The 25,472-nt window shown below is 48.5% G+C and overlaps 1 long non-coding RNA gene across 2 annotated transcripts; it reads right to left on the bottom strand.

Annotated features, from left to right (window-relative positions):
• Positions 1-13,143: 13,143 nt before the first annotated feature.
• Positions 13,144-25,348, bottom strand: LOC116480977 (uncharacterized). Of its 2 annotated transcripts, XR_004251394.2 has the most exons (4): positions 25,157-25,343; positions 20,411-20,561; positions 13,860-14,159; positions 13,144-13,279 (listed from the first exon to the last, which is right to left on the bottom strand). It is a non-coding gene; the product is annotated as an uncharacterized LOC116480977 (long non-coding RNA). The 2 variants fall into 2 exon arrangements; XR_009209250.1 differs by lacking the exons at positions 13,144-13,279; positions 13,860-14,159 and having other exon boundaries at positions 20,379-20,561; positions 25,157-25,348.
• Positions 25,349-25,472: the final 124 nt, after the last annotated feature.

Here is a 25,472-nt window from a genome sequence, read left to right as displayed (position 1 = left end):
TCTTTCAGGGGAGTGGAACGTGTTAGAGAAAGAACAAAACTGAATGGAGACGCAAGGCAGGAGAGTGTTTATAGGTGAATTAGCAGCAGAGGGTGGGTGGTGGCTGTGCCTGGGGCAGGGGTGGTGGGGTGAGGAGGTGGGGGTGGCAGTGCCTTTGAGGGAGCTCTTGCAGAGGGCAGCCTTTTGAGGTGAAGAGCCAGAGCTCTGGGTCTTAAGAGTTGGAAAGCAGGTTATATTTCACATCCTTCCCTGAATACAGAAATTGAATGTGGTCAAGAATAAGTCCTAAGAAGCAGTTGTGAGCACCCCACCTGTCCATCTTGTTGATGAATATAGAGTGGGAGCAAAGTTGAGTGTGGGCATCTGACAAGATCTTTATGATCCTAGACGCACTTACTATACCTTCTTGCTCCTCCTCTGCCTTGACCAATGGGCTGTGGGTACCCACCGCACAGAGGGCTATAAGACATTCATTGTGGCTGATGGAGAAGCTGGGCCCTGCCCTCCTGGCCTTCTGAGGAAAGTGATTATTGTTTTTGGCTTGTTTTTCAACTATCCCTTTGCCCTGACCAGGACTGAACCCTTCCACTCTTACCATCTCTGGGTCCCTTCAGATATTTTATAGCCTTGAACTACCTGCTACAAGATTTTTTTCTGTCCTAAGAACAGAAGTTTGGTCTGCTTCCTAACATTAATCCCTTCCACAAGGCACAGCCTCGTTTTCTCTAGATCAGAGAGATGGCTTCTGGATTCATCTTTCCCTACAATCCAACTTCTCCTCCTGGGGCCCTCATACTGGAGACTAGGACCATCATCCAGGCTGTTGCACTGGGCCAGGAATTTGGGAGTCATCCTGGATCCGTCTGCCCCTGTCAACCTTTCTCTGTCAATAGATATTTATTGGGCATCTTCAACAGCCAGGCCCTGTTCATGGTGCTGAAGAACAGCATGTATAAAACAAACCTGCCCTCATAGGGCGATCACCAGTGACCTGTGGTGTGGATTCTCCTTTCACCTCCGTCTCCTCCTTCCCACTGTCACCATCCTTGGTCCTCCTCTGTCACCTGGAATACTCCACTTGGTAACCAGCATGATCTTATAACCCTAGTTTTACCCTTGTCAGCACTTTGCCAAAAACCTCAAATAAAGACTTTTTAAAAAATGTGCGATGGAAAAATAAAGTTATAAATTATATCATAATCATTGGACCTCTTTTTAAAATGCACTGAAGCCTTATAATATTATTCATGGATATATATCTATGGTAAAAATAGAAAATATATGATGGTGGTGCCTCTGAAAGGGAGGGGAATGGTACTGGCAAAGGGACAAAGGGAACTTCAACTTTATCTGTAATGACCTGTTTATTTTGAAAACTCAAGAGCAAAATTGACAAAATTTTAACAGCAACTTAACAAAACCTCAAGTCTGGATAGTGGGTTCAAGAGTGTTACATTATACAGACAGGCAGTGACTCATGCCTATAATCCCAGCACTTTGAGAAGCCAAGGCAGGAGGATCTCTTGAGCCCAGCCATCCTCCCGCCTTGGTCTCTTGAAGTTTGAGACTAGCCTGGGCAGCATAGTGAGACCCTGTCTCTACAAAAAAAAAATTAACAGCAACTCAGGAGGCTGAGGCAGAAGGATTTCTTGAGTACGGGAGGTTAAGTCTGCAGTGAGCTATGACTGAGCCACTTCACTCCAACCTGGATGATGAAGCAAGACTCTGTCTCAAAAAAAATTTTTTTTAAAGTGTCACCTGTAATCCCAGCACTTTGGGAGGCTGAGGCAGGCGGATCACTTGAGCTCAGGAGTTTGAGACCAGCCTGGCCAACATGGCGAAACCCTGTCTCTACCAAAAATACAAAAAATTAGCCAGATGTGGTGGGGTCAGTCTGTAGTCCCAGCTACTCAGGAGGCTGAGGCAGGAGAATCACTTGAACCCAGGAAGCGCAGGTTGCAGTGAGCCAAGATCTCACCACTGCACTCTAGCCTGGGCGACAGAGTGAGACTCCATCTCAAAAAAAAAAAAAAAAAAAAAAAAAAAAAGAAGTGTTACATTAGTTGTCTATATTGTAGATACACTTGTCAAAATTTAAGCCATAAAACCCTCAGTGTCCCTCACTGTTCCCACCCCCTTAGCCTGGCATACTGGGTCTTTCACAAGCTTGTGTCAACCTCCTCTACAAACTCATCTCTACACTGAGGGACTTGCAGTTTCCAAGTGCTCTGGCCTTGGGGCCTTTGCCCGTGCTGTTCTCTTCTGAATGCCCTTTCCTGCTTTGCTACTTTGTTCTTGCCCTTCTGGATTCAGCTCCTGGGAGGCCCTGTGGACGGAAGTCAGATGGCTCAAGTAGGCAGCTGGTTAGGACCCAGGAGACTGAAACATGTCTGGGGAGGACAATAATACTTTCTTGTTCTGGTTTCTATTCATCTGCAACTAGAAAAACAGATCACCCGTTTCTTGTTCAAAACTAGGATCAGTGAGAGGAGGGTGGAAGAGTAAGATCCTCCACAGTGCCTCCCACCTCCCAGCCTCCCCCCACTTAGCCTAGCCCCAAGGCAGAAACTTCCCAGCAGAAAAAGGAAAACTGATAACCTCATTCCTCGGTCTGGCTCTGTTAGGATTATCATCTGGTTTCCCCTGCTGGTGTTGGAAGAGCTGTGTTGGTGCAGGCCACTGCTATCCCCTGACTAGAGGGAAGAAGCTCTGTCTGGGCCTGATTTGGCCACAAGCTCCTAGTAAGATGCTGAAAAGGAACACAAACTCTAGGCCCGGGACACCCTCCCATGCCATCCCACACCTGACTTCTGCGCACCTTGTGAGCAGATCAGATTTGGTGTTGCTTCTTCCACATCATCCTCGCATCCCCTTTCACAGACTCGGAGAGATTCCCCTCATGGGAACCTATGGATCTATGGCATATCTATGGATACACCACCCCATGGCAACTGTCCTTTCCCCTTCGTAGCATACATCACCCTGAATTATAGCTGCCTGTTTATGTATGCGTCTTCTGCACCAGGCAGTACTCTCTGATGGGGCAGGGATTGGGTCTGTCTTGTTCACAGTTGCATCTCCAGCACCTGCAACTCTGCCTGGCTCAGAGTAAGTGCTCAGTACTTTTTGTTTTTGATTAAATGATAGAATGACGAGTGAACTCCATTTCCCACTAGACTGTGAGCACCGTGTTGACAGGGACCATGCCCTGATCATCTCTGTATCCTTAGGGCCTATATAGTGCTTGCCACATAGGAGCTGCTCAGTAGACACTTACCAATTTGAGTGAATGGACTTCAGTTTCTCCACTTACAATCTGAGTAAGAGGAAGATATTCTTTGCCCTCTCTCCCTCCTTCTCCAACCACATTAGGGGTTGTGGTTGATGCTGTGAGGTCATTCCTGCCTTATTCAACTTCATGTCCGAAGCTTCTAATGGCAAAACACAACATGGTGGCCAAGTCTCAGAGTCCAGGCATCCCTCCCATAGCCCATAGCCAAGTATGGGAGAAGGGTGCTTCAGGGTCTCTCTCCATTCACTTTAGTCTCCGGCATTAGCCAAGATCCCACTGTCTACCCTGAATTCTTCCTGCTATTGCACAAGGCTTCTTTCATCTTACTATATTGTCAGGGAAAATGTAGCCAAGATTATCTGCTCCTCAACCTGAAGTAAAATATAGATTCTGCCTAATTTCAGAACCGGTGTTAGCCAGGTGTGGTGGCTCACGCCTATAATCCCAGCATTTTAGGAGGCCAAGGCTGCAGGGGATCACCTGAGTCCAGGAGTTCAAGACCAGCTGGAGCAATATGGCAAAACCCCGTCTCTACAAAAAAAGCAAAAAAATTAGCTGGGCACGGTGGCACACGCCTGTAGTCCCAGCTACTCAGGAGGCTGAGGCAGAGGATCATTTGAACCCGGGAAGTGGAGGTTGCAGTGAGCCAAGATTGTGCCACTGCACTCCAACCTGGGTGACAGAGTAAGATCCTGTCTCAAAATAAAAATAAAGAATAAAACCAGTGTTTCCACATCTGGAACTTTCTTTTCAAGTTTATATCACCTCTCCTTCCAAATCAGGTCTCCCCTCCTCCAGGAAGTACTCCTTGATTAAGCCAAAAATGTTTTAATTTTCACCACTTGTCCTATTACTCTGCATCCCCACAGCCCTTGTAGTTTGTACTTATTCCCTATTCTGTTTAAGTGTGTGTTCATCATCCTAACCATACTGCATAAGCAGGCGCTATTTTAAGTAGGCTTGATAGATTATCAGAAATTGACAAGAAAAAATACACACCAAGATGAAAGTAGAAGAGGATTTTTTCATTTCTTTTCTTTTTGCTTTATCATAGAATTTCTTGTCTTGGTGCTTACAAGCTGTGTAGCACAATGAGAGGAGAATGTGATTTCTGCAAAACGTTTCAGGAAGCACAAAGTATCTGTAAATACCCAGGAATAATGACCATGTCTTTTATTTGTATTATTTTTCTAATTCCTCCACTCTACAGGGTTTACCCAAAGTCCTTGATTTAAGCCCTTGAGTGTTGGTTGGCTGACTTAGCTTTGGATTGTGGTCCACTGAGATCGCTGGATCTTTTTTTATTTTTTATTTTTTTGAGACCAAGTCTTTCTCTGTCCCCCAGGCTGGAGTGCAGTGGCGCGATCTCGGCTCACTGCAAGCTCCGCCTCCCGGGTTCACGCCATTCTCCTGCCTCAGCTTCCCGAGTAGTTGAGACTACAGGCGCCCGCCACCACGCCTGGCTAATTTTTTGTATTTTTAGTAGAGACGGGGTTTCACCATGTTAGCCAGGATGGTCTCGATCTCCTGACCTCGTGATCCGCCCGCCTCGGCCTCCCAAAGTGCTGGGATTACAGGCTTGAGCCACCGCGCCCGGCCAGATCGCTGGATCGTTTTAAGCTTTAGAGTTATGCCCTGCCATGTGGGTGCAGGTGGAGGGAGGACTTCTCAGTGTGACCCATGAGAGGAGTGGCTCTCCTGGGCCCCAGGCCCCAGGCTGCATGCGTATGGGAGGGAGGAGGAGAAGCAAGGAAAGGAGGAGAGACAGAAGCATATACTGAGCTGGTAGTTGGGGGGAGGGTTGGCGGGTGGAGAGAAGGGAAGAGAGGAGTCTGGGCCAAGGCCAGAGGTGTCTCCCTGGGGAGTCCTCAGAGCGGGCAGCCGGACGTCGCTCCATCCTTCCCGCCTGACGGATGGGTCTGCTGCGCAGGCACAAGCTGTCGGGCCAGGCCCTGCCAAGGCAGAACAGTGGCGCTTCTGTGGGCCCTGCTCCGCTCTGCTCCGGAGGATGGGGCCCGCCCGGGAAGCCAGGGAGTGATGGAGAAAGCAGACGTCCCAGAACAGGAGCCGCGGGGTCACAGAAGCACGCCTGCCTCCCGAAACAAGGGGCCACAGGATGAGGTGGGAGGGGACCGGGAATCGATGAGGGGCAGCGTTTGGGGGAATTGTTGGCCGAAAGAAGAGAGGCAGAAGGACGCGGGCTGAAGGAGCCTGGGGTTGAAGAGCTCGATGATTTGGCCACAAGCCCCTCACCTTTAAGAATAAAGCTTCCTGCATTCAGTTGCAGAGTTTTGTTTCCCCGTCAGATGCTCAGAGACCTTCCAACCTGTCCCCCATCCCTCAGCCTTGCCCATCTCCACGGGCATCTTCCGCGCCCTCGCCCGGGACTCGGAGCCCACCACCCTCCGCCTCCGCCTGGCCCGGCCCGCGAGATCCCTGCCGCTCCAGTTCGGAATCTGGGATCCGCAGGCTCCCAGATCCGCCCCTGGCCCGGCTCCGACCCGCCTGTCAGCTGCCTCCCCCTCAGCGTTAATTAAAACTTGCGAGATGGAGAGGCTGGCGCGGGCGGCTCCGTTTTATTTGCAGCATCTTTCATGCTGCTGACGATCGTAAAGGGCTTTAATATTGAAATATGGGCCATTTTCCCAGCTCCAGCCCTCGCCGCGCGCTCCCCGCACCCCCACACCCAGCCACCCCGCGCTTGATGAAAGAGCCCCTGCAAATCCATTAAAGAGAGATAATTGAAAACTCCGGGGTAATATTTAAGACCGCGTGCCGACGCGGGGTGGAGGGCCCTACTGCGCCCGCTTTGCCCGCCAGTGCCGGTGCGTGCCAGTCCCTAGCGCTCTAGGCCCACCAAGGCCTCCGCCGACGCCCAGCCAAGGCCCTCCCGTCTTAGCGGTGTCTCCTCATTCCCTGCACTCAAAGGGCTGGCTCTGCGCTAACCTGGCTCTGCCGAAGACTTGCCTGGAGACCCGAGTTCCAAAAGGAGACACAGGGCACGCTGTGTGACAGATGGATTAGGGCCTGCATGCACAGGGGCCAAAGCATCTTGTCCCACTCCTTCAGCTTCGGTTTGGTGCACCAGCATCAGGCACTGCTCAAGCTTCTGAGCAGGGCATCCCCTCTGCCTGCAAGCTTTTCCCTCCAGCACTTTCTACTTGGGGAATTGCTGTTCCTCCTTCAAAACCAACCCAGTTCCACCCCAAGTAATGGTGCAGTGGGGTATGGAACGTGGGTGGGAGTATAGACACACCAAGATCCTGGTGTGACCATTGTTGCAGCCGCATGATGAGGACACTACACTGCTCTGTTTTCGTACGTTTTTAATGTTCCACAACAACAAACATGTTTAGAAAGCAGCTGAAGCATCTTCTTTTACGCCTCCCTCTCCCATAAATACAGACTACCTGTTATCTTGTACATTGATGTTCCTTAGCACATCGTGTTGCCATTATCTGTTTAAAGTCTTTTGCCTACTCAGCTGTGACATCTTCAGGGCAGGGATCAGGTCTAATTTCACTCCTTAGCGCTTGCTCCAGGCCCAGTGCAAGGCACATAACATGCACTCAGTAAAATAAACGTCACTGAATAGGCTGCTCTCTGGGGACCTAGAGGTCTCTAGAGCTTAAGGTTAGGATACAAGCACAAGGAAGGAGGGTAGGGCAAAGCATGGAAGAGGGGTGGGGTCTGTGAGGCTGGATTGGGGGTCATGTCTGTCTCCCACAGTGACTGGCTTCAGGATGTTCCCAGAACGGGAAAAGGGTGGGGGACCCTATTCTGCACTGTGATTTAGGAATCCTTAGGTCTCTCCCTGGGACTTTTGGGGACGTTTCTCCACTCCACTCCATTTGGCTTACTCTCCCAATCAGGTCAGACACACACACACACACCCACCCCACCACCACACACCTTAGACAGGGAAAGAGTGAGGAAGAGGGAAGCAGAAGAGATTATTTGAAGACCTACTTGTGCAAAAGGCACGAGTAGTTCAGGCATTTCCGTGGATACCCAGCTAACTCCCTACCACAGGGCCTTTCCTATTTACCCCTGTTGCCCAGTCTTCCCCAACACTGTGTTCCACACCCATACAGGGGTTGTATTCACAGGATGGCACTATCGAGGAAGAGGGGGCTGTTCTGTCTCAGCCCCCCTAACCGCACATTGGCCCTGAAGCCACAGTTGCAATGATGCCCTCTCTATGGCCAGAATGAGATCCAAACCATTCCAAAGTTCCATTTTCAAACAAGGACTCCTCATTAGAACCACAAAACATCAGAGCTGGAGGCAACCAAAAGAGCACTGTGTCCCCTCTTGGTATCTATGGGGCAACTAAGACCTAGAAAGGGTCTGTGATGTGCCCCAGGTCACAAAGCCATTGGTAACTGGGCGGGCGGGGTGGCTCACACTTGAAATCCCAGCACTTTGGGAGGCCAGGGCAGGTGGATCATTTGAGGTCAGGAGTTCGAGACCAGCCTGGCCAACATGGCGAAATCTTGTCTCTACTAAAAATACAAAAATTAGCGGGCAGTAGTGGAGCATGCCTGTAATCTCAGCTACTCAGGAGGCTGAGGCAGGGGAATTGCTTGAGCCTGGGAGGCAGAGGTTGCAGCGAGCTGAGATCATACCACTGCACTCCAGTCTGGGCAACAGAGTGCGACCCTGTCTCAGGGAAAAAAAAAAAAGCCATTGGTAACAAAACCAGTGCTAGAATCCCAGCAAGTTAGTGGTGGAGCTGGAATTAGAATCCCAATCTCTTGACCCACTTAAATATATACAATTGGTATTTGAAGTGCTTTTCACAAACATTATCTCATTTAATTCTCTCTTGATAGGATCTCACTCTGTCACCCAGGCTGGAGTTCAGTGACATGATCATGGCCCCCTGCGGTCTCAAGCTCCTGGGCTCAAGCCATGCTCCCACATCAGCCTCCTGAGTAGCTGGGACTGCAGGCACATGCCACCACACCTGGCTAATTTTTGTATTTTTGTAGAGACAGGGTTTCGGCATGTTGCCCAGGCTGGTCTTGAACTCCTGGGCACAAGAAATCCTCCTACCTTGGCCTCCCAGAGTGCTGAGATTACAGGCATGAGCCACTGTACCTGGGCTCATTTAATTCTCACAAACCTATGAGATGGCGTCACAATTCCCATCTACAGATGAGAAAAATGAGGCTCAGGAGAGCCATGATTTGTCCAGTGTCATACACGGGTGGAAAGCAGATCCAGGATTTGAGCCTCAGTTTGACTGGCTCCAATTCCAGTGCCCTTTCCACTCACTTCTCCAGTATCTCCCCCTGTACCCCACCCAGCCAAATCAGGCCAGTTTCCCAGACACTCACCCTTCATCCCTGGACATCTCCAGCCAGAGGTCTTTTCTCTCCTTAGCCCACCTTCCCGCACCCAGGGCAATGTTCTTTGCTCCAGATTTGGAGGTGGGGGTGTGGTAGTCCCCGCCGTGGTTCTGCCTACAAGCCTCCATGAACGGAAGACATGCACAGCCTGGTCTCCTGTGCGCAGCCCTACTCCTGTTCGTGGCTACGGAGGCCTCAGCCATAAATCCCCAGGTCTCAGCTCATAACCATTAGCAAGCGATTGGGCTCATCAGGACGCCTTTATGAGACTCAGGTCAAATAAATGGATTGCCGGAGGTCAGGAACAAAGGATCTCCTTGCCTTGCCTTGCTTCCGAGATGCTCCCACCATCCAGAGGTTGGCAGATTCTGTTTGACTCACAGGTGTATGTGGAAGTGGGGGCATTGTCACAGTGGGATAAAGATGTACAGTATCCCCTGGTACTCCACACCCATAGAAGGAAAAGCGCTTGGAGATGCACATCCTCAGAGAGCCCACAGTCATTAGGGCTGGAGGAACACACACACAGAGGCACATATACACACTCAGACCCCCGTCTCTGATTCAAATCCACTCTTCAGCAACCAACCCCCCAACCCCACTCACCTCACATCCTCTGAGGTCCTCACACTCCATTCCCCCTGTGAGGTGTTTCCTGAAACACTGCTTCTCAAACACCACTGTGCATACAAATGACCTGGGACCTGGTTAAAATACAGATTCTGACTCAGTAGATCTGGGGTGGCACCTGAGCTCTGTTTTCTAACCAGCTTCCAGGTAAGGCCAGGGCTGCTTCTCCAAAGATTTTAAGCAATGGTCCTCCCACATTGGAAGGGTAGGGGCTTTCAAAATGTAAAAGAGATAGGAGTGTGCAGTTTGGGAAAGCTCCTCTCCCACTCCCATCCCCCAAATGCTGCTGTGCACACCCAGGTGACTGAACTGTCTCTAGAATGCTGTTTCCTCACTCTTTACATGGCTGCCTCTCATTCTTCAAACCTCAGCCCAAGTGTCACTTCCTCAGAGAAACTTTCTCTGACCACCCAATTTATTTTATTTTATTTTATTTTATTTTATTTTATTTTATTTTATTTTTTTGAGACAGAGTTTTGCTCTTATTGCCCAGGCTGGAGTGCAATGGCACGATCTCAGCTCACGGCAACTTCTGCCTCCCAGGTTCAAGCAATTCTCCTGCCTCAGCCTCCCAAGTAGTTGGGATTATAGGCATGCGCCACCATGTCTGGCTAATTTTTGTATTTTTAGTAGAGACAGGGTTTCTCCATGTTGGTGAGGCTGGTCTCGAACTCCTGACTTCAGGTGATCCGCCTGCCCCAGCCTCCCAAAGTTCTGGGATTACAGGCATGAGCCACCATGCCTAGCTGACCACCCAGTTTAAAGGGTCCCTGCTCCACCCTGTCTGTGATTACCCACTTCACAACAGGTCTCACAATTGCATGTATGTATTTGCTAACTTGCTTACTTATTTTTTTGTCTGTTTCACTCTCTGAAATGTATGGTCCTTGAGTTCAGGGATTATGCCTGTCTCATTTATTCATGAATTCCTGGCAACCAGTGCCTAGCACATAGTAGATACTCAGTAAATATTGCTGGATAGGCCAGTCACAGTGGTTCATGCCTGTAATCCCAGCACTTTGGGAGGCTGAGGCGGGCAAATCATTTGAGGTCAGGAGTTCAAGACCAGCCTGGCCAACGTGGTGAAACCTCGTCTCTACTAAAAATACAAAAATTAGCTGGGCATGGTGGCACAAGCCTGTAATCCCAGCTACTCTGGAGGCTGAGGCAGGAGAATCACTTGAACCCAGGAGACAGAGGTTGCAGTGAGCCAAGACTGCCACTGCACTCCCACCTGGGTGACAGAGGGAGCCTCTGTCTCAAGAAAAATAAAAAAAATAAATAAATAAAAATAAAAGATTATCTGAAAGAATATCTGAATCAAGGACTGAGGCCGTAGGTAATCTGAGAAAGTATCTTGGAGGAAGGAAAATGGGAGGAAAAGAACATTGTGTGAAGGACTTAAGAAAGGTGACTCAAGGAAAGTGGGGAGGCAAGGGTATCCAGATAAGATTGGCCCCATTGGTCCTGGGTTGATATGACAGGGGTGAGGAACGGTCCTGGAGGGAGAGATCCTGGGGGTAGCAGCAGATGCTGTAGGGTCTTGGAAACCATGGCAGGCACTAAGACACATGGGCTTCCCTCCACCTCATGGACAAGGACCTTCATTTATTCTTTCCTACACTTGACAAATTCTTACTGAGATCTTATTAGGCGCCAGGTACTGTGCTGGGTGCTGAATATTCAGCAATGAGCACAATGGGTCTGGTTCCTACCCTCCTAGAGATTACAGTCTAGTGGGAGAGACTGACAGTAAACATATTAATATGTTACAGTTGGGCCAAGTCTACAAAGGATAGGGTATGATAACAGGCATGATGGGTGGTTCCCTAGGGAGAAGTTTCCCTAGGGAGTGACAGTCACCCAGAGTGCTGATGGGTGGAGGTCTTCCTTGCCAGCCCCCTGCCAAGCTTTCGTCCTGGACATTCCTGCATTCCTCTGCACTGTCCCTTTAAGAGGAGCATCTCTTTCCTGAGCAAAGGCGGTTCGGGCACACAGCCTGAGCCTGCCAAGGTTGTGGGCTATAAATCAATGCTGGCACTCCCTTGGCAGTGGGCTCTCCTCTGAGCTACCCAGATGGCAGGCAAGCCTGGGGCTCCAGGGGCAGCCAGGCACTCAGGAGGAGGGAGGCGGGCAAGGTGAGGACACAGCTGGGCCCCAGGCTCCTGATGGCAGCTGCCCACCTCTGTCTAGGGGCCCTAGGCCAGGGAAAATGCCAAAGTCCTATTCTAGTCCCGGGGAACTTCTGACTCCCAAGTCGGTCTGGCATGGGGCTGTTGGGATTATTGTCCCCATCCCAGCCAGGGACCAGGGCCTCATAGGCATCCTCTGAGACCAAGGGTCTTGGATGACCTCTTGGGATCACAGTCTGCTCTAACATTCAACCTGAAAGTTCTGCCTGTGGTTTGACCTTCTTTCCTCTTGCTGTAGCTGAGGTGTCTTCTTTTACCCTGCATGAAAGATGAAAGACAGTAGCTCCTCATTTAGTGGGGGCTTTGGGACTGTGTGATATCTCCCTCTGCCTTCACTTTAAGCCTCCCAGAAAAACAGGATAAAAAGATTCTTCAAGGTCAGCTGGAGAGATGGAACTCTGCCCTCTTGGGGGTTGCCATCCCTCTGCCACCCTCACAGGTGCTGTGACAGAGGGAACATATGTTGCTCCTACCCCAGAGGACAGAGAAAACATCTTAGCAGCCCCAGCCCCACAGAGCTGGGCTCAGCAGGCCTTGACAGAACTGGAAAGGCAGCCTGTCTCCTGGGCCTGGGCCTGGGCCTGGGCCTGGCCTGAGCCTGGGTTGTGGGTGGAGGGGTGGAAGCAAAGCCTGTAGACCCCTCCCAGAAAGGAATCAACAGGCTTGACTGCTCTCCCCACGCTCACTCCCAAACAGTAGAAGAGTGGAAAATTCACGGGTTCCAGAACAATAGAGATTTCCTGGGATGTCCTTGTCCTCAGATTCTCTGTGAGAAGGCAGAGTTTACAAGTCCTTAGAGATTCTTTCTCACACACTCACCATACAGATGAGGAAACTGAGATGCAGAGAAGTTCACCCAGGTCTTTTTCAGGTTGTTTTTACTACGCCACATTTGCCACCTGGACAGAAACTCCCAGAGCTACCACTAAGCAGGATGTATTAGACTCTAAAGGTAGTAGCATAGATGGAGGTTAGATAACAAGTAGAACTTTCTCAGAATAGTAGGTCACTATTTATTTGCTTTGGGAAGCAAGGTAAAGAAAGTGCATTCTCTAAAACAGTCGGGTGGGGGTGGGAGGGATGGAGCCAAAGAATCAGGTTAGAATTTTGCAAAAAGAGCCAGGCGCGGTGGCTCACGCCTGTAATTCCAGCACTTTGGGAGGCCGAGGCGGGCGGATCACGAGGTCAGGAGATCGAGACCATCCTGGCTAACACGATGAAACCCCGTCTCTACTAAAAATACAAAAAATTAGCCGGGCGTGGTGGCGGGCGCCTGTTGTCCCAGCTACTTGGGAGGCTGAGGCAGGAGAATGGCATGAACCCGGGAGGCGGAGCTTGCAGTGAGCCGAGATCGCGCCACTGCACTCCAGCCTGGGTGACAGAGCGAGACTCCATCTAAAAAAAAAAAAAAGAGAATTTTGCAAAAAGAAATATAGAGAACACAGGAGAGGGAGCTGGCATAGAGCCCAGAGCAAGGGCAACTGGGGTGTGGAGCTGCTGGGGTTCTTCATTCAGGACCCCTAGATTTCGTCTGTCCCAGGCTTCTGGGTATCACCAGTAGTTTAAATTCAGGCCTTATCTGGGCTGATTCTCTTGGCTTTCTCCTTGTTCTCCCGGGATGGCTTATCTGGCTGCCAGAGTCATTTGCCGTCTCTAATTTGTGTTTAAATTAAAGTTCCCACAAACAGAGGTTTTAATGTGCTGTTACCAAGAACTCCCAGGCCCCCTGCAACTCTGGGAAGTTGAGGGGGCTGGGGAGAAGAGGCCAGTCTGTGCACATCCCACCGAAGCTGATCCCACTGGCATTGGACCTGGAGTGGATAGCCCAACTAAGTGTCTCCATCCTTGCTGCTCCGTCCAGAATGGTGATGACAGGGGGCAGGGCAGGTAAAAGCATGCTCACAAAGGGCCTGGGACCAACATGCCTGTCCAGGGGCCCCTAGGTGGCTGTTCACCCTTTTTCAGGATGGTGAGGAGAAGGCAGGGGAGGAGGGGAATGAGAAGAGGGCAGGGGGTGGAAAATAAAGAGAGAGCAGGAGGCTCCATTCTTCAACACTTGTGTATGGCGCTCACTGTGTGCCAGCACTGTTCCTGGGCACCTCGTAACTACAAATTCAACCTTCTACACAACCTGTAAGGCAGGTGTTATTATCATTAGCCCCATTTTTATAGATGGGGAAACAGAGGCATGCCCAATATCACACAGCTAGTAAGAGGCAGATCCAAGGAGTCAAGCCAGTGCTGCCTAGCTCCAGATTCCCAGTGCTATGCTGACACTTAAGCCAAGATTTATCTGTCACCCTCCCAATCCCTTAATCACAAGGTGAGGCTTCTCTTTGCCAGAGCAACTGAGACAGAGTGAAGCTCTCATCCTGCTCCCCAGATCTTTACCTCCCTGGGCCGCACTCTTCTCATCTGTAAAATGAGGATAAGATACGAGGAGGGGTTGAGGGTCTAGGAAGGTTTAACGAGACAGCTTGTCAGTGACCAGCACAGGGTAGGTCCCCAGCAGTGGCTGCTTCCTTCTCTGTGGTCTAACCATGAGCCTTCCTGCTATGCCTTCCTGCACTACCTCTTAATTCTGCTTTCAAAGGAGCTAGCGGCAGTGATCCTCGCCCCTTAAAGAAAACCCTCAGGAGAGCGTTGTCCCTCATTCATTTGTCCAAATTCTCTCTCTTCCTCTGGGAAACCCTGAAAAAGAGGGATAATAAAGCTGAACTGGAGCCCCAACCTGCTCTGTCCCCACCTCCTCTGCACCCAGGTGAGCCAGTTAGGGCGGCAACAGAAAATAAATGACACATTCGAAAGGGTTTCACTGAAGGGTTTAGTGATGTGACAGTTTCTAAAGGCATAGACCAGATGAAGAAAACTAATAAGGGCTAGTGTGGCACCAGGATAGAAATATCTCTACCAAAGCCCGATGCCAACTGGGGTCACAGGACACAGGAGAGAGGCCACTCATCAAAGCTGTGACCATGGAGGAACCACAACCACCACCAGAGCTTCAGGCAGGCAAAAAAGGGGGCTGACAGGGAATGGGGGAAACAAATACCCTGACTCCTCTCTCCCCCTTCCCAGCCGGGACCTCTATTGGCCGAGAGATTGGGGGCCCAGGTGACACAGTCTGCGGAGATCAGCCTCCCTGGGCAGAGCAGCACAGAGAACGCAGTGGGGCAAACAGAAAACCATCCCCGTCCCATCCCACCCACGAGTCCCTGCTCCGATACCAAAGCCTTCTCTCTGCTGCTTTATTGCCACCTCTGTCACTGCCTGCAGCCAAACAGTGACTGACAGGGAAGGAGAGTCAAGACTCCTTCAACACAAATACTCCAGCTCACAAGGAAGGTGGGATCCAGGCAGAGGGCAGCTTGAGGGAAGAGGGCTGTGTCTGAAGGGCAGCAGGGCAGGGACTGCTCACTCCCAGCATGGAGAGACAAAGAGAAGGACCGCACTGGGGGTGCGGATGTCAAACGGCGATAGTAAATGACTCTCTTTCCTCAGTATATGATACAAATCACTGTGGATCTTCCTTCCTCCTCCCCTCTCTAGACCAGGAGCCCCTGTGGGGAAGGGATTTTGTCTTGTTCATCCTTGACATCTAGCACAGTGCCTCTTAGGGGCATAATCAGAATTTATTGAATAAATAAGCAAATAGATATGTAAACGAATGAAGAAACCCATTTGCAGCTCTTATGCACAGCCCTGGGCCCTGGTCAGGGAGCACTGTTGAATGAATGACATGCAGCATTCCTACAGAAGTTTTATTTCAATCAGTTCCATCATCTACCACCTCAGGTTTCCTTTCAGCTACTCAGTCACGGGCCACACAGCCCACGTTTGTCTCCACGCTGGCCAGAGGCTGTGCTTTGATAGCACCCACTCAAATGGCAGTGACCTCATCTGGCTCCTCCTGATGGAGGAATAAGGGGAGTAGCAAGTGACTTCCTTTCTCACAGGAGCCTTTCTGTGAGCTCTTTCTCGAGAGAAATCTTGATCCATGGCAAACCGCCTGTGGTATTCTCAGCTGCAGCCCTTGGCAGGAGATGGGAGGAGAGAATGACAGTGCCAAGGAGGCAGCTGAAGGATCATCACCCTGGGAGCCACAGCTCTGGCTTGCTTTTTCCAATGGGCCGTAAAGACTGAGGGAGGCAGGCGGAAGCAGGGGCACCAGACTAACAAACTGGAGTTTCAAGTGTAGTCCCCATGCGAAGCCCACCTGACGAAGCGGTTAGACACAGACGCTGGGTCTGGGCTCAAGATCCCTGTTCTACCACCTGCTGGCTGTACAACCTTGGGCAAGATACTTGATTACCATGCCTCAGTTTCCACATCTTAAAAAATGTGAATAAAAGTAATGCCTACTTCATATGGTGGTGAAAAAGAGTAGATGAGTTAATAGTTACGAGATACAGCCAGGCCTGGTGGCATGGGCCCATAGTCCTAGCTACTCAGAAGGCTGAGGTGGAAGGATTGCTTGAACCCAGGAGTTCAAGACCAGCCTGGGTAACATAGCAAGACCGCTCCCCCCGCTTTTTTTTGAGATGGAGTTTCACTCTTGTTGCCCAGACTGGAGTGCAATGGCATGATCTCAGCTCACTGCAACCTCCACCTCCTGGGTTCAAGAGATTCTCTTGCCTCAGTCTCCGGATTCCAGGGATGAACCACCACACCCAGCTAATTTTTGTGTTTTGTATTTTTAGTAGAGACGTGGTTTCACCATGTTGGTCAGGCTGGTCTCGAACTCCTGACCTCAGGTGATCTGTCCACCTTGGCCTCCCAAAGTGCTAGGATTACAGGTGTGAGCCACCGCGCCTGGCTGCAAGACCCCCATCTCTTTAAAAATGAAAGTTTTGAACTATTTAGGAGAGTATGTGATCCATGGTAAGCTCTATATAAATTTTGTTACATAAAATTAAGGTTCTAGTCCCATAAACTTTTTTTCTGTAATAAGCTGCTCAGCCTTAGATACCTCTCATGTTTGCTGTGAGAAGTGAACAAATGCATGTGAAAACTGTAATGTGTTTCTAATTTTTATTATTTGTTATCAAGATCATGTAAGACACCTGATTTAGCAGCGGGTGAAGGGATGCAAAAGGGGCTTTCAGTCATCAAAGTTTGATTATCTGCCTTGTTAAGGTCCCCTTCTTGTCAACATCATCAGCTCTTTGGCTTGTTCAAGTCTTTTGTTAACAATATCCAGGCCTCTCATGGTCCCTCCCACACACAACGGGCCACACAGCAAGGGCTGGAAGGAAAAAGCCTTTGAAAGCAAAATGGGTCCTTTCCTTCCTTATCCTTGAAGTGGGAATAACCACCAGACAGAAGGCTGTGAGGGAGGACTCTGGCACTTCCACTGTGGCTGCTTTGCCTTTGGGCAGGAGGGGAAACTGATCAGCTCCCTCTGTGGTAGGGCCACAGGAAGAGATGTTGGCATTTGTTATGAAGTGCTAGGAATAAAAACACATACATGGCCGGGCACAGTGACTCACGCCTGTGGTCCCAGCACTTTGGGAGGCCAGGGCGGGTGGATCACAAGGTCAAGAGTTTGGGACCAGCCTGGCTAACATGGCGAAACCCCGTCTCTACTAAAAATACAAAAATTAGCCAGGCGTGGTGGCGGGCACCTGTAATCCTAGCTACTCAGGAGGCTGAGGCAGGAGAATCACTTGAACCCAGGAGGTGGAGGTTGCAGTGAGCTGAAATCATGCCATTGCACTCCAGCCTGGGCAACAAGAGCAAAACTCCGTCCCAAAAACAAACAAACAAACAAAAACAGAAAATGAAAAACAAAAACAAAACCAAAACCATACACACACACTTATCCCAGTGTCCAGAGCAAATGTTCTGCCACTTACTGCTACGGGTGTGATTTCAGATAGCTACTTAAACCCTGAGTCTCGGTTTTTCTCATCTTCGAAATGGAAATATCGATGCCTAATTCAAAGGGTGAAAATTAATGAACTATAGAAACCCCTTGGTGTATGTCTGGTCCAATAAGTGGTAGCTGTTATTAGCTAACATTTTGTAATATCTGCCCACTATCCCCTCCAAGGGATGGAGAAGTAATGCTGACTTCCAGACTATGAAAGGTAGTGGTAGCAGAAAGTGATTTACAACTCTGACTTTTTTCACATTTTCTTTCCAGAGCACATAGTAAGTATTTGTTGGTTCATTCATTCATTGAACAGTGTTTACAAGCTTGAACAACTTGCCATCATTTTGTTCACTTGTATTCATCTTACTCTCACCACTAGAACTGCAAGGTCCATGAGGGCAGAGGCAGTGTCTGTTGCTAGGTGAGTGACTGGATTGAGCTCAAAGCATGTCTGAAGACTGAAATGGGCCTGGCAAGGAGATGGAAACTGGAGGCCTGGATTTTGGGCTCAGTCATATCTCCAAGAACATAACATTCCCTCGACCCTGGAGTCTTCACAGACCTTCCTTCCGCTGTGAGGCACTGGATAATCACTTGAGACCGGACTCAGGGAACTCTTCCCTGATGGGAAGACATTCATTCATCCACTCCATGTCTCTGAAGCCCCAAGAGAAGGATCTGAATCCCCTAATCTGAAGAGTCAGCAAGTGTCCAACATAGCAATCTTGATAAAAAGGGAGAATTGATAAAGGAGGGAGCAGCCCCACCTCAGTAACAAGAGAGGGAGGAAAATTCCAGCTAGTACATGTACTTAATATGAAAGCAGACATGTGCCAAGACCCTGCTTTCATGGATATTAGGTGTTCCCAAATATAAGAGACACCCATTCTTGCCCACAGGCCTCACTGGATACTATTCAAGATGTCTAGAGAATAGGAGCAAAGAGAGAATCACAATATCCAAAAGGTGGAAACAACCCAAATGTTCATCAATAGATGAACGGATAAACAAAATGTGATATATCCATACAATGGAATATTACTCAGCCCTGAAAAGGAATGAAGTACTGATAAATGCTACAACGTGGATGAACCTTGAAAACACTATGCTCAATGAAAGAAGCTAGTCACAGGTCTCTTATTATATGATGCCATTCATATGAAAGTCTAGAATAGGGAAATCTACAGAAACTGAAAGTACATTAGTGTTGTTAAGGGCAAGAAGGAATATGGGGGGATAGGGAGGTGATAGCTAAAGGTTACAAGATTTCTTTTTGAGGTGATGAAAATGTTCTAAAATTAACTATGGTGATGGTTTGACATACCTGTGAATATACTAAAACCATTGAATTGTACATTTCAAATGGCGAATTGTATGACACATGACTTATACCTCAAGAAAGTTGTTTTTTAAAAAGACAGCGTAAGGGGTAGGGGGAAGTTGAGATGAAGCAGGAAAACTGTGATCAGAAACAAAGCTCAGGGGTTGTCTGGCCTGGCTGCCCCAAGTTAAAGCCTACATTTCATACAGGCAATGTTAGGGTAGCCCCCAAGCCACGGTTCGGAAAGATAAATTGACCCCAGAAGGTATAGGGCTGGGTCCCTTCTCGCCTGACAGCTCCCTTTCTGTGTTTTTTCTGGCACAAGAAACTCTGTCATCTTGTATAAATAGGAGAAATTTATGGCAGTTTTCCCTCTTCTTCTCCCTGGTGGGCTACTAGGAAAGGTCTAGGGGGAGGAGGGAGCCTGAAATTCCAAAAATATAAATGTGGAAAGACTGGAGGGGGTTGAGGAGTCTCTTTGCCTGCCTTGGCTCTGGCCCCGGCTCTCCTTTCCCTTTGCATGTTTGACCATCTGGGTGATGAGGAGGGTAGAGAACTGGTGCAGCCATTCTCTCTGCAAGCCCAAAAGAGATGGGTCCCAAAGCAGATATCCGACAGGAGGGGCACAAGGGAAATCAAGGAAATGGGCTTGGCTGTCCCATGAAATTATTGGAGGAGACACAGACCACTGCCCTCCTTCCTGGATTTGGTTATTTTTGTACCTCCCTGTTTGTTGAGGCAGCCTGATACAGTGGGAAGAGAACTCGTCCTAGATTTAGAAAGATTGACAGAGAAACTAAGTGTGTGACCTTAAGCAAGTCATGTCTTCTCTCTGGGCCTCACCTGTAAAAAGAGGGAGGGGACTGAATTTATCAGGGGTTTTCAAATCAAGTTTTAACTCTGGGGTCCTTCCTTCAAATAAAACCATACGTAGTGACCCAACATGAACATGAGTAGTAGCCTGCTGAGCTTCTTGAAGGTAGGAATGGGAGTCTCAGGGCCCTGTGGTGACTGGCGAGAGGCTTGTCCAAGCACAAGATGATCTCCATGGCTTTTCCAGCCCTGTCCTCAGGAGGGATTTGCCCCCATGGTGAAGAGGCTCAGTTCTGCACACCCAGCGGGCTTGAAATCCAGCTCCACTCCCTCCTGTGTGTCCCTCAGCACATAACTTACCTTCCTTGAACCTGTTTCCTCGTGTGTAAATTGGAATAATAGTAACACGTATCTCAGAGGATTGTCACATAGATTATAGTAAATAATGTGCATAGAGTCCTTCGCATTCTATCTGGCCCAATAAATATTATTATAGTTATTCCGTGATCTGATGTAATCATTTTTTTTTATTTTGAGACAGAATCTCATTTTGTAGCCCAGACTGGTGTACAGTGGCATGATCTCGGTTCACTGAAACCTCCGCCTCCTGGGTTCAAGCAATTCTCCTGTCTCAGCCTCCCAAGTAGCTGGGATTACAGGAGTGTGCCACCGTGTCCAGCTAATTTTTGTATTTTTTAGTAGAGATGGAGTTTTACCATGTTGGCTAGACTGTTCTCAAACTCCTGGCCTCAAGTGATCCGCCTGCCTCAGCCCCGCACAGTGCTGCCAGCCATCACACCTGGCCTGATATAATCTTTTTAATTTGAAATATCTGGTGTGAGAAGGTGAATTAGAAAGGATGACAGCAAAACTGCCATAACAGAAAGGCCCCAAAACACAGTAGCGTGTAGAAAACAGAAGTTTATTTCTCACTTAGTCTGGGAGGAAGCAGCTCCAGACAGCAGGCAGCTCTCTTCCTCCTAGTCAGTCGGGGACATGTGTTCCTTTCATACCTTTGCTTTGTCTTCTCTTAGGGATGTCTTTTCAGTTGCCTGGTCAAACCTTCTCAGGCACATCTGCCCAGCTCATGAAAGAGAGAACACAAAGGAGAATTTACCCAATGTCGTCAGGCTTTGAGGACATGCTCGCCTCACATTCCCCTGTGTCTACACCTGGCAACAAGAGCAGCTGGGAAATGGAGTGTCCAGCTGGGTGTCTCTCTACCCTCATGCAGCAAGGAAAGAAGAGATTTTAGTGGACAATGGGCAGTCTTAATCCAGGGCTCAAACCCACACCTGAGCTGTCCTCTTCCTCTTCTCTTCCCAAAGGAAGGGAAATAAAGTCTACAACCCAGAAAACAATGTGACCATCCATCCCCTACCCAATCAGGTCCCTGCCATTCATCCCAAGATCAGCAGTCTCGGGAAAGTGGCTTGGAAGCCTCCCTCCAGAAAGACCACCCTTCTGTCCATCTTCTTCACATGGGTGGATGTGAGAAAAGTTTCTGTCCCCACTGCCTGCCTGCCACTCCTTGTCTTCAGTTTCAGCTCACGCTCTAGCCCTTTGTTCCCAGTCACCAAGAGTGACTACAAATGCGGGGGAACAGGAGGACCTGAAACAGTCATGGAAGTTGAGACTGGGACACAGAAGCCATGCTCAGAGGCAGCCTAGGCGAGGGTTCTGATGCCAGGAAATCCAGCTACTGCTGTGTAACCTAAAGCAGGGATTAAGCCCTCAGAACTTCAATGAACTCTTTTGGAAATAAGGATAAGAAACCCACTTGTCAGGGCTGTTGTGAACATCAAATGTGATCATGTATGTACTTAGTACATAGTATGCCTTCAATAAATGGTAAGGCAAACCCAAGGCAAATCGAATTCATGTCCATTACTCTGACCCAGCCTTTGCATAAATTCTTTTTTCTTCTCCTTCCTTGTCAATGCATGGCTCCTTCCCTCTTGTTTACTTCCTATTCTCATTCCCCTACCATCTGAACCCTGATCTGGAATCTCTTTTCTCAGGAAGTCTTCCATGATTGAAAAATTCCTGCTTGGCCACTTCCCACTCCAATACTCTATCTTTGCCCATCTTCCATTTACCCCATGGTCCTGGCCCAAGTTTACACGTGTCCCATCCCTCCCTTCAAAAAGCAGGCAGCGCGGTGGCTCACGCTTGTAATCCCAGCACTTTGGGAGGCCGAGGTGGGCGGATCACGAGGTCAGGAGATCGAGACCACGGTGAAACCCCGTCTCTACTAAAAATACAAAAAATTAGCCGGGCGTGGTGGCGGGCACCTGTAGTCCCAGCTACTCGGAGAGGCTGAGGCAGGAGAATGGCGTGAACCCAGGAGGTGGAGCTTGCAGTGAGCAGAGATTGCGCCACTGCACTCCAGCCTGGGTGACAGAGCGAGACTCCGTCTCAAAAAAAAAAAAAAAAAAAAATCATGCAGCAATGGAAGGGCTTTAAGTTTGTCCTCAAGCAGATCAGAGTTCAGATGCCAGCTCTGCCAAGTTCTAGCTTTAGGACTTTGTCAGATCACTTCCTTTCTTTGAATCTCTGTCTTCCCAACCCTCTGGTGAGGTCAAGTGTGTGTGGGCTGGTACATAAACGATATTTAGTCTCCTCTGCTCTACCCAACCTCCCCCAACTCACATTCCCAGGACTAACTCTCTACCAAAGGGAGTTATTAGACCAAGAAAGTAATTCTCCCATTACCAGCCCCACCCCAACCCTGCCCAGGGAAAAAGAAGTGACTTCGAGTCTATGGGTCTTGGAGGGACCACCAACCCAAGAACTAGAGCAGATGAAGAACTTGGATATCCCAGCTTCCAGGGTTATAGGATCTCTCCCCAAGCCCTCATATGCAGCCCCAGTTGCAGGACTAGCTTCAGGAATAGGAGTGAAAGAGTTGATCTGATTCCAATCTTAGCTTGTAAGTAGTAGCTCACCTGTGCCTCTATTTTTGAACTTCCTAGATCAGAAGAGCAACAATATCAATGACAACTAATGCTTACATAGTGTTTCCTATGGGACGGGCATTGTTCCAGGCTCTTCATACATATAACTCATTTAATCCTGACAGCAGCCTTTGAGCTAGGTACTATTAACCCCATTCTACAGACAAGGAAACTAAAGCACAAGGGGTTAAGTAACTTGCCTAGGTCATACCACTCACATAAGGCATGACCGAGATTCAAAACCAGGCTGTCTAGCTCCAGAATCCATCCTGTTAACCACTCTGCCATAAAAAGAGCTAACATTTACTGGCAGTTTCTATGTGCCAAGCACTGTGGAAAACACATGACATGTATTTCTTCTAATTCTGAATAACCCCCTGAGATAAGTTCTATTATTATTATCCCTGTTTTACAGGTCAAGAAACTAAGGCAGAGAGAAAAGTTAAGCAACTTGCCCCGAGACACACAGCTAGATATTAATAGTTTCAGAACCCCTAGCTGTTTTGCCTCAAATCCCACCTCCGCACCCCTGCTCGAAGCCCCTCCCCTTCTAGGTGGGTTGTTTAGTTCCTATCACCAGTTCTTCACAAATCTGCTTTACCCCCGACAGCCTACAACCCTTGTTCTCCAAAACTCCTGTTGACCTCCATCCCTTTCCCTTCCCACTGTCTCCCTAGTCCCTCTGCTCCCCACAAAGTCCCCCAAACCATTCCGTCCCTCTCTCTCTGCTCCCCTCCCACCCTCCCCCACAACTCCTACTGAAACAGATGAATTTCACCAAAAAAGACCATCAGACTTTCCCCAAGCAGGCCCCCACTGTGCCTGATCACACACCCCCAGGGGAGGCACCACAGTGGCTAAGCTAGAGAGCCAGAAATAAAATCCTCATTCTACTTCCCTGCCCCCTCTTCCCATCACTCATCTGGGAATCCAGGGCGAAGAAGGGAGCTAAAGTGCAGAGCATTCATTTAATATTAACAAATTGAAATGAATTCTTTTAATGCCAATTAACTTGGAGCGGCCCCTTATTAATAGTAATTTAGATTCATACTTGGGAGAAGCAGGGACGGGGGCTGGGCCAAATGTGCCCAGAATGTCAATGTGACTGGGGAACTGAAAGGGGAGGGGCGGCAGTTTTACTTCCGCCAGTTGGGTTCTGTTTCCCTGAGAGAAATGGACAGTCACTGGAGGCGGATCTTTGGGAAACACGAATTACTCTTGTAATTTTATTTTTGTTACTTCAAGGAATCTGAATAGTTTGAAGCCATGTCACACCATTTTAATAGTTTATTTTCACAGTAATGCTAAAAAGAAGAATTTCCTCAGCGCTGGGATTTACTCCAAACTCTCTCCTAAGCCAAACCTTACTGACCAAAGGGACAAGTCCCCAGGCCAGCTCTCTACCCTTCTTTGTTCAGAGCTAGAGCCAGAGATCAATATGGGCTTCCCCAATCCCTGCCCCTTCTACCTTAACCAAAACTAAAAGGAGAATCAACACTGTGTGTCTCTCTGAGAAGTCTCCCCCAGGAGGTAAAAGACCCAAAGGTCTGACCCCTAAGCTAACAGCTTACATTTAAGGAAGAAAAACAATCTGCCTGCACTTTTCTTAGAATTTGGGGAAAAAATGAAAATTTAAAATTCAATTTCATGTATCAGAGTTCTCCAGAATACAGCCAAGTGGAAAGAACTTAGTACCAAATGAAAAAGTTGAACAGAAATTCTGCTCTCACTCGTTTTGCTGGCTTGGAGGTCAGACTGGAGGTGTCCTGAACTAGAACCAGAGCATAGGTTCTGACCCAAGAAAGACACTGTCTACTTCCCAGGCATCCCTCCTTGGCTGGAAGGAGAGGGGAGGATGAGTCCGTTGGAAGCTGAAAATTGTGGAAGCTGGGGATGGGAGTTCTTAGATGGAGGTGGCAGGTGCGTGAAGGAGGTCAGAGAAAGGCAAGTAAATCTACTAACCATTGAAGTTTATAAAATAAAAACTTTAAAAATGGTTTAAAATGCAAAAGGTTAAATTTCCAAAAGAGGTCAGGTTTTAAAGAAGGTAAAATACCTCAAGTTAAACATAATAAAAATAGGGAAAATACACAAAACATTTCAAGCAAATTGTTCTTCAGAAGAGGAGAGGTTGGAATTAATCAAAAGACCTTTTTTACACACACACGCCCCCCAAGAGTTTCCCAAACAATAAATTCATTTACAAAACAAAAAGAGGAATCAACACAAAACCTCATCCACACACAGAGAAAAATAAATTTTGGTGATTCTGTAACAGCTGAAAAACTAGTGAGGGAGGAGAAAAATGAATAAACTCTAAATCTATTAGGTGATATTTATAAATAGCAAAATTGGAGGATGGAATGGAGAAAGGGGTTGAACCTATCATTAAAGAAGTAACACATGTGAAAACATAAGGTGTAACTCATCCCCAAAGAAAAGTAAACTCTCCATAAAGTAGCAAGTATACAAATTCATTGAAAAGGAGGAAAGTACCACTTACCCCCCCAATATAAGTGTATTAATTTGAATTAAAATTTTCTCCAAATCCGAGATAGGTTACACAAAAGAATACAAAAAGATTTTTTTTTCTTTCAACTAAGAGGAAAAACAAAATCCGATTTAAATTCACTAATGAGACAGGAAGGGAGGCTGTGGTTTGCAGGTACTAGTAAACGGGGTGAGGGTAGTGAAGAGTTTGAGGGGTAGAGGACCAGCTTACCTCGCTTTGAAGCCGCGGCGGCCAACAGGAGTGGGCAAAGGACCCTGCCAGTGCCTGAGTGATAGGGGAAATAAGAAATAGGGGATTCGGGTGCCCCTAGACGAATGAGGAGGATGGAAAGACTGGGGGTGCCCATCTCCCCTCCTCTGTCCGCCTCCCTCCCTCCGGTACCCAGGCCTAGAGAGCTACTGAAAGTTACAAATTGCTTCCATTATTAGCTCATCCCGGGCGGCCTGGTCATTGGCCAGCCCCTGGCCACGTGGTCCCTCGTACCAATCGATCGAATTTCTAGTCGCAATTCTCTGTCTGTCCCTTG

The sequence above is a fragment of the Hylobates moloch genome, unplaced genomic scaffold (assembly GCF_009828535.3).
Source record: "Hylobates moloch isolate HMO894 unplaced genomic scaffold, HMol_V3 SCAFFOLD_13, whole genome shotgun sequence".
NCBI lineage: Eukaryota > Metazoa > Chordata > Mammalia > Primates > Hylobatidae > Hylobates > Hylobates moloch.
The sequence above is the reverse complement of the archived record's forward strand: the minus strand, read 5'-3'. Positions and strand labels throughout refer to the sequence as shown.